The sequence below is a fragment of the Elephantulus edwardii genome, unplaced genomic scaffold (genome assembly GCF_000299155.1).
Source record: "Elephantulus edwardii isolate Elephantulus edwardi_28Jun2011 unplaced genomic scaffold, EleEdw1.0 scaffold00066, whole genome shotgun sequence".
Lineage (NCBI taxonomy): Eukaryota > Metazoa > Chordata > Mammalia > Macroscelidea > Macroscelididae > Elephantulus > Elephantulus edwardii.
Genome location: NW_006399816.1, coordinates 855,593 through 865,365, shown reverse-complemented (window position 1 = coordinate 865,365; position 9,773 = coordinate 855,593).

Here is a 9,773-nt window from a genome sequence, read left to right as displayed (position 1 = left end):
AACAACAACAACAACATGTAATATTTTGTATATAAAATTCCTCAACATTACAACTTGAAGTACGAATTTATTCTTCAGTTCTTTCAGTATGAAAAATGCTGATTGTGCTCTTCTCTTTTGGTTTTCTAATTCTAGCTCTTTGTATATATTATTATAACACCTTGCTTTGTCTCCTAAAGCTGTCGTTCATTTTGACTTCTTAACATTGAAGGCCACTTTTCAATGTTCCTAGAAAGTTATATGCTTAAAGTACCTTAGGAATCACTAGCACATCCCAGCGATGGACTAGTATTAGGGACTGGCTTTAACCAAGATTCCTTCTATGGCAGTTAGTATGTCTCAGTTTTATCCTTTCACCACAACAATTTTTTTCATTATACTGAACAAACAATCCAAGAAGTCAGACTTTATAAAGAACAACAATCAACAGGATAGGAAGAAGACTCATCAATAATCTACAATATGAAGATGACACAACCTGTTTTAGAAAAATGAACAAGACTTGAAAGTCTCACTGATGACATTTAAGGACTATACCCTTCAGTATGGATACATATAAACATAGAGAAAGCACAAATCCTTATAACTGGACCAGTAAGTATCATGACAAATGTAGATATATTGTAATTTTAAATTATTTCCTTTTTCTTAGATTCATAATCAGTGCTCATGGAAGCAGTAGTCAAGAAATCTAACAATTAAAAAAATGGGGGAAAAAAGAAATTAAACAAAAGACTGCATTTGGAAAATTCACTGCAGAAGTGCTGAAGAGAAAGATGTCATTTTGAGGAATAAATGTGCCTCACTTAACTCATGTTCCTTCCAATAGCTTCAGATGCATGTGAAAGTTGAATAATAAATAAGGAAAACTAAAGAAGAGTTGATGCTTTTGAATTGGAGTGTGAAGAATATTGAATATATCACAGGCTTCCAAAAGAACAAACAAGTCTGTATTGCAAGAATTGGAGTCAGAATTCTCTTTAGCAATAAGGTGAGACTGTCTTATACTCACGACATGTCAGCGGAAGAGATTAGTCGTGGTTGGTATAAAAGAGGGTCATGGAAAAAGAGGAGGAGCCTTGACAAGATGAACTGACACAGTGGCTGCAACAGTGGGCCCAAGCACAGTAGAGATTGTAAGGATAATGTAGGATTGAGCATTGTTTTGCTCTGTGGAACATACAATAACTAGAATTGGAGCCAACTAGAAGGCATCTAACAACAACATATAAAATACATATCAGAAAAATAAAAAGGAGATAAACATTGCGATCTATTGGTAGAAAAACGCAGTGCAATCTCAAAGACATGAGGTTCGAACCAGGTGCTCTGCGAGAGAAGAATGGGCAGTCTCCTCCCTTTCAATTACTATCTCTGAAAACCCGCCAGAGGGTCAGCTATGGGTCAGTTTCTGTACTCAGTGATACAGGACAACAACAACAAAACAAAAAAAGAAGACAAAGATAGTAGAAAAACAGACCTCAGTTTTTATGCATGTCACCAGCCATTAAAGTATCTCTCACACGGTAACACCACCATTTGATTTTAGACTGGAGATTGCAATTAACTCCCAGAGACCAGGGATTATGATTTGTCTTTCTACCTCAAAGTACCAGAAGTACAACAGCCACAAATAAAATTTAATGAAATAGATGAGTAATTCCTATGAACTAATAGTAACATGCCAGTCTTAGTGGGAACTATAATTCGTTTACCCAATGGGGACCATCAAGACATGTTTCTTAGGCATGGCCTTTGTAACACTGACTTTAGCTGTGCACAGAATATTAGCCCTTCCGGCTTATCCAGTGGTAACACAGATGCCAGATAGGGTTCACTGGCCAAGAAAGGATGTGTTATATAGCCACCTATGAATTCTTGTTCAATTTTCACTGACAAAATGCCGCTTGGTGTCTCTGTGTCTCAGGGTGATGTTTCACTATATCAAATTCTATGGCTGCATCTAAAGGTTAATGTTTATTTTTGCTACTGGGTTCCACACTGAGTAGATAACCTTTAGCTAAGGGCCCAAGTCAGAGAATAGTTAGAGATTTATTAATGATGGGATGAGACAGATAGAAACATTAATGACAAAAATGAACTAAAAGGAGTGTCAAGTGATGGCACATTTTCCTGATTAAAATATATGCTCTTTGGCATTAAATATCCAAAAGGCAGACAAATTAGCATCAATTGGTTGTAATTACCTACTCCTTGAATGAGATTTTATACAGCTTTACCAAGCTTTCTAAATCTTCTACTGGAAAAAGGGTTTTGGCTTTATTGTTTTTTCCCCTCAGAAATTTGTTTCTGAAGAATGAGACTGATAGAGCTTTTAGTGATGAAAATTTCCCTCCACATTTTAACCAGCGTTTCTCAGGATTTGAATTAAGAATCAGCCCTAAATGGAAAGGTTAGTCTCACTAATAAATGGAGTCCCCCCCTTTACTTTTAGGGCTCTGACAGTTCTGGGTACTTATCAACCCTTTGTGTTCAGTTTAAAACTGTTGTGAGTCTGTCTGACGTTTGTGCTGATAGTGTGCATCAAAAGACTGTCAACCAGCCTTTCTCATTAATTCAGAGCTTCACTCCAGAGTCTTTTTGCTGCTGCTCTATAACCTGGGCTCTAGGGATTCTCTACCAAGTGAGACATGACCTTATCCCCACATCTGCATGTGTGGCTTACAGAGGTGCTGAATATCCCCAGCGACAAGTCTCAGACCTCAAAATGTCAGCCAGGCTTCAACACAATGAACCTTGACCACATGAAGTTTTTCTTTGTCTTAAGGCAGGGACATAGTTCTCACAGTTACTCTTGGAGCTGAAAAGGCTGACGGAGAAGGAGCTGACTTGAATCTCATGCATTTAGATTCCCATCTAATTACATTTATTGCAAACATGCTTTGGAAAAACTGTCATATCCCAGAGACAAGTGTAAGTGCTGAGTGTAGCAAAGAAGATGGCAAATGAAGTTGCTGCTTTCTTAAAGTTTCTGCTTTCTGTGGAGAGAAAGAAAGATGGGAAGGGGGACCATAAATAAGTGAGCATAGAAAAAATGGAAACTTTAGATGGGGAACCATACTGTGAACTAGATAAAATAGGGTAATGTGATAGAGAGAGAGCAGCCTTTCTGGAGAGGTGATATTTGAGCTGAGACTTGAATGTTGATGAGAGACCAGCTCTGCAGGAATCTGAAAGAAGGGTATTTTGTGCAGAGAGAACAAGAAGTCCTGTGGTAACAAGAAGCTTGGAACATTTGAGTGTTTGAAGAATAGAGAGCAGACCAAGGCACATAAATACAACTTGATTAAAGGGAGAATTGTACCGCTTAAGGACAGAGAGGTATAAAGGAGCCAAGTCATGTCATTTAATAAAAGGTGCTGAGGTTTTATTCTTGTTTTGCTCTGTATAAAGGTATGTATCCTGTGAGCCACACTTCTTTTTATCAGGGATTGGGGACAGAGGGGTGTGGTGTTCACAGTGGGATGAGGGAAAAGATAAGACTAGGTATCCATTTACTGATAAATGATACAGCATCCTTTTCTCTTTATTCAATTTAGAATGTGTATTACACAGAATATTTGGTATGGAATAATCAACATTTCCCCACTTAACATTAATTGAGCACTTATTTTGTTCCAGATGATAAGGTAGGGCAGAGACTGAGAAACTTTGTATGTACAAAGCTAGATGGCGAGTCCTTTTGGCTTCATGGATAACATATAGTATCTGTGATATATTGAAAGGGGCTTTGCTTTGTTTCAAAATAGCTCATTAAAAATGTAAAAACCTGGCAAGCACAAAGGACTTTCATAAACCTGCCCCTCAAAAAACGAGGAATATAGAAAGGCTCACAAAAATCAATGACAATGAAAAAAGGAAATAAAAATCCACAAAGAAAAATAACTCAGCAGAGAAAATTAAGACAAAATTAAGCAGTACAAAGCAACCATCAACACCACAAAAAAGCACAGCAAAATAGCAACAATAAACTCATGCTAATTAATAATCATGCTAAATATAAGAGGCTTCAATGCACCTGTAAAGAGACAGACAGGGGTATAACAGATTTTAAAGAGAGAAACTTATTAATATGTTCTCTACAAAAGATATACCTTAGACAAATAGAAATAAGTTTAAACTGAAGAGATAGGAAAAAATTAAGTGAAAAACAAAAAAGAAAAGGAGTGACACTTGTAATCTCTGATAAAATAAGTTTTACAGCAAAATCTACCATAAAAAGGGAAAACATTAAAATTATTAAAAAGGTTAATTCCTCAAGAGGTTGTTATGTTGTTATGTGATATTAGTTCAGAACCAATTCATAGTTGACGCTCCAGCAGGTTTTCAGAGGCTATAAATTACATAGGAAGAAATTGCCTTTCTTTCCTCTCATTGAACAACTGCTGGATTTGAACCATAGCCTTCAGGCTGACAGTGGAAATCCTTAACTCTAGGCCAGCAGATATCCCTTCACCAAGAAAATATAGCCTTAGTAAATATACATGCACCTAGTGATAGAATTCCAAAATACAAAGTAAACTCCAGAAGTACTGAAAAGAGAAATACAAAGTCCCATAATAATAGTGTGTGTGTGTGTGTGTTTTGAGTGCCATCGAGTCAGAACCAACCCCTAGCTGACCCTCCAGTGGGCTCTCAGAGGCAGTAAGTCACAAAGAAGGAGACTGCCCATCATTGTCCCACAGAGCAGGCGTGGATTCAAACTGCATTCCTTCAAAGATGATTTTAACACATGACTTATGGTGATAAAGAGGACAACTAAAAACTCTTTGCAGAGTGTCAACAAAATTCCAAAAGATCTAAATGTCACAATCAACCAATTGAACCTCAAAGACATATACAAAACACTCCACTGAATATTGGTAAAATATACATTCTTTTAGAGTGCACATGGGTCATTCAATAGAATAGGTCACATTTTAGACCACAAAGCACATCTGATCAGAACACTACAAAAGTAGAAATCAATAACAAAGACCAAGGAAGGAAAATAAAGTATATGGAAAATGAAGTAACATCTTAATTGTGCTCATGGAAAACCTGTACAAAGACCAAAAAATAGTAGTTTAAACAGAATAAGGGAGTACTGTATAATTTGAAATCAGGAAAGATATGGACCAGGGTTGGATTCTTTCTCCATGTTTAGTCTGCATGTTGAACAAATAATTTGAGAAGCTGTACTATGTGAAGAAGAATATGCCATCAGGATTGAAGGAAGACATCATCAATCTTTGTTATACAGAGGACACAATCTTGATTTCAGAAAGTGAAGAGGACTTGAAGGATTTACTGAAGAATAATAAAGATTCCAGCTTTCAGTATGGATTACATCTCAACATCAAGGAAACAAAAATCCTCACAATTAGATCAATAGGCAACAGGGTGATAGATGGAGAATAGATGGAAATCATCAATGATTTAACTTTATTTGGATGTATAACTAATATTCATGATAGAAGCAGTCAAGAAATTTAAAGACATTGCATTGAGAAAACATGCTCTCAAAAACCTCTCAAAAATGCTAAAGTGTAAGGATATCACTTTAAAGACAAACATGCACCTGGTCTAAGTTATAGTCTTTTCAGTTGCTTCCTACATACCTGAAAGTTGGTCAATGAATTAAGAAGGCTGAAGAAGAATTGATATCTCTGAATAGTAATCAGTGCTGGAGAATAGTACTGAATATACCATTGATTAAAAGCACAAACAAGTTTGCCTTTGAGGAAATGCAACCAGGGTGCTCCACAGAGGCGAGGATAATTAAACATGGTCTCACATACTTTGGGCAATTTTTGGGAAAAAGATAACATTCTGGGAAAGGCGGAAGGTCAGCAAAAGAGAGGAAGACCTTCAATAGAATAGACTGACCAAGCAGCTGCAACAGTGATCTCAAATACACCAACTACCGTGAGGGTGATGCAGAACCAGCAGGCGTTTTGTTCTGAAGTCCATTACATTTCAATGAGTTGCAACTAATCTGGCAACATTTAACAAGAAGTTAAATATTTATGCTCATTAAAAGATCTCACTCAAAGTAAGAAAAAGAGAATCTTATAGAACAAAGAGAATTTGGCTGCAACATATTTGGCAGAGGCCTAATCTCTAAAATTTATAGAAAACTTTCACTTAAGCTACAAAAATAATCAAATTGGAAAATGGGCAAATGATATGAAACGACACTTCACCAAAGAAAACGTTTAAGAGACTAAACACGTAAAGAAATGCTCATGATAATTATTCATTGTTGTTGTTATGGACCAGGCTATCGTCTGCAATTACGTGCTACGCATCGGAGAGTTGGACAGTGAATAGGGTTGATAGAAAGAGAATTGATGCCTTTGAGCTGTGGTGCTGGAGAAGAGTGTTGAATATACCATGGACTGCTAGGAGAACAAATAGGTTTGTCCTAGAGAAGGTGAAGCCGGAATGCTCCTTGGAGTCGAGGACTCTGAAGCTTCGTCTGACATACTTTGGGCATGTTGCAAGGAGGGACTGGTCCTTGGAGAAGGACATCATGTTTGGCAGAGTGGAGGGGCGGTGAATGAGAGGAAGACCTTCAATGAGATGGATCGATTCTGTGACTGGAGCAGTGGGAATTAAATGCGTTTGAGATGGCTAGGTGAGCACAGGATAGAACAGCGTTTAGAGCTCTTGTACATAGGGTCACTATGAGTCGCAAACTACTCGATGGCACATAACAACAACAACAACAACAATAATAATAACAAAATCAAAGTTTAAAAAGAAACAGTTATAGTCTCCCCCCCCCAACCAAGGGGGAGGGGAAGAGTTACAGTCTCCCTACAATCTCTCCAATATTTTATTTCTGAGCACACTGAGCTCATTGTAATTCGGCTTTGTATCTCTCTAATGAATAATGTGAGGTGTTCTGGTGGCTTAGTGGTAAACTGAAGCACTGGCAGCCCAAAAACAGGCAGTTTTAATCCTCCAGCTACTCTAGGGGAGAAAGGTGGTTGCTGTGAGGCTGAACACTGTTACACGGATGTGTCAAATGTGTTAATGGTTGACTACAATGCGGAGTGAGAGTGGGGTGGAGCTCCCCGATTGAACAAGCGTGGAAGGAGGAGTGGCGTCCACTTCCATAATAGCTTGCCTCCGGAAACCCTATGAACTTGGAGAGAGGATGAAAGGCACCCAAGCATCAAGGACTCTCCTTCATAGGGCCGCTATGAGTCGCCTGCAACTCAACAGCACTTAACAACAACAACATAGCCTGGATCAGGCACACCTCGGTCTCCAGCCCGACGTCGTTGCTCTTCAGTACTCTTGAGAGGTCCCTCACAGCTGACTTTCCCAATGCAATTTGGCTCTTGATTTCCTGGCTGCTGTTACCAAGAGTGTTGATTGTGGAGCCAAGCAAACTAAAACTGTTAACTATCTCAATCTCTTCACCATCCATAGTGATGCTGCCAATTGGCCCAGTGGTGAAATTGTTTTCTTAATGTTGAGCTTCAATCCATATAGGAGGCTGCAGTCCTTGACTTTCTGCAGCAAGCGCTTCAGGTCCTCCTCAGTTTCAGCAATCACGGTTGTGTCATCAATTCTCTTTCAATCATCCCTAGTCACTGGCCAACTCTCTGATGCATAGCACATATTTGCGAAAACTATAGCCTGGATCAGGCACATCTTAGTCTCCAGCCTGACATTGTTGCTTTTCAGTACTCTGAAGAGGTCCCTGACAGCTAACTTTCCCAATGCAATTCATCTCTTGATTTTCTGGCTGCTGGCACCAAGAGTGTTGACTGTGGAGCCAAGCAAACTAAAACTGTTAACTATTTCAATCTCTTCACTGTCCATACTGATGCTGCCAATTGGCCCAGTGACGAGAATCTGTTTTCTTGATGTTGAGCTTCAATCTGTATTGAAGGCTGCAGTCTCTAACCTGCAGCAAGCACTTCAGGTCCTCCTCAGTTTCAGCAATCAGGGTTGTGTCATCTGCATAACGCAAGTTGTTGATGACTCTTCCACCAATCCTGATGCCACATTCCTCTTCATATAGCCCTGCGTCACGGATGATCTGTTCTGCATACAGATTGAGAAGGTATGGAGACAGACTACATCCCTGACGGACCCCCTTCTTGATTTTGAACCAGGTAGTGTCTCCTTGCTCTGTTCTGACGACTGCCTCTTGGTCCAAGTATAGGTTTCGCATTAGCACAATCAAATGCTCTGTGTTTCCCATTCTTCTCAGAGTCATCCACAGCTTGTTGTGATCCACACAGTCAAAAACCTTTGCATAGTCAATGAAGCACAGATAGACATTCTTCTGGTGTCCTTTGCTTTCTGCCAAGATCCATCTAACATTAGGTATAATATCCCTAGTACCACAACCTCTTCTAAATCTAGACTGTACATCTGGCAGTTCTCTGTTGACATATTGTTCCAAACATTTTTGGATAATTTTCAGCAGAATCTTGCTTGCATGTGATATTAATGATATTGTTCAACACTTTCCACACTCTGTTGGATCACCTTTCTTTGGAATGGGAACACATATCAATCTTTTCCAGTCAGTGGGCCAGCTGGCTGTTCTCCAGATTTCTTGGCACGACTTAGTGAGCACATCCAGGGCAGTGTCTGTCTGTTGAAATATGTCAATTGGTATGCCGTCAACTCCTGGAGCTTTGTCTTTTACCAATTCCTTTAGAGCAATTTGAACTGCTCCTTCAACACCATAGGCTCTTGCTCATATGTCATTTCATGAAATTCTTCTGTGTCAGCCAATTCCTTCTGATACAGTGACTCTGTGTATTCCTTCTATCTTCTCTTGATACTTCCTGGATCATTTAACATTCTACCCTAAGTATCCGTAAGTATTGCCACCTGTGGCTTGAATTTGTTTTTCAACTCCTTCAGCTTAAACGCTGAGCAAGTTCAGCCGTTATGATTTTCTGACCAGCTCTCTGCACATTTCATTATAGTATCTTGCTTTGTTGTCCTGGGCTGCCTTTTGAAATTTTCTGTTCTGCTCTTTGATTTCTTGGTTTCTTCCTTTAGCTTTGGCTTCTCAGTGCTCTCAAACAATATTCAGAGTCTCATCTGACATCCATCTTGGTCTTTTCTTCTTTTTCAGCCTTTGCAATGATCTTTTGCATTCTTCATTTCTTGATATCCTCCTAGAGCTAGTTTGGCCTACGCTCATTGGTGCTCAAGGCCTCAAATCTGTTCCTAAGATGGTTTTGAAATTCGAGTGGGATAGACTTAAGATCAAATTTTGGTTCCTATGGACTTGATTTAATTTTCCTCAACTTCAGCTTGAACTGGTCTGTCCCACAATAAGCACCCGGCCTGGTTTTCACTGCTGGTAATGAGCTTCTCCACCGAGTCTTTCCACAAATGTAATCTATTTGATTCCTATGCATGCAATCAGATGAGATCCATGTGTATAGCCTGCATTTACGTTTCTTATAGAAGGTATTTGCAATGAATACATCATTGAATGTGCAGAACTCTATCATTCCATCTCCAGCCTCATTTCTCTCACCAAACCCGTATTTTCCAGCTACTGATCCTTCTTCCCTGTTCCCAACTTTTGCGTTCCAGTGACCCATTATTATCAATGCATCTTGATTGCATGTTTGATCAATTTCTGACTGCAAAAGTTGGTAGAAATCTTCTGTTTCCTCCTCTTTGGCTCTAGCTGTTGGTGCATATATTTTAATTATAGTGGTATTCACTGGACTTCCTTGTATGCGTATGGATATTATCCTGTCGCTCACCACATTGTATTT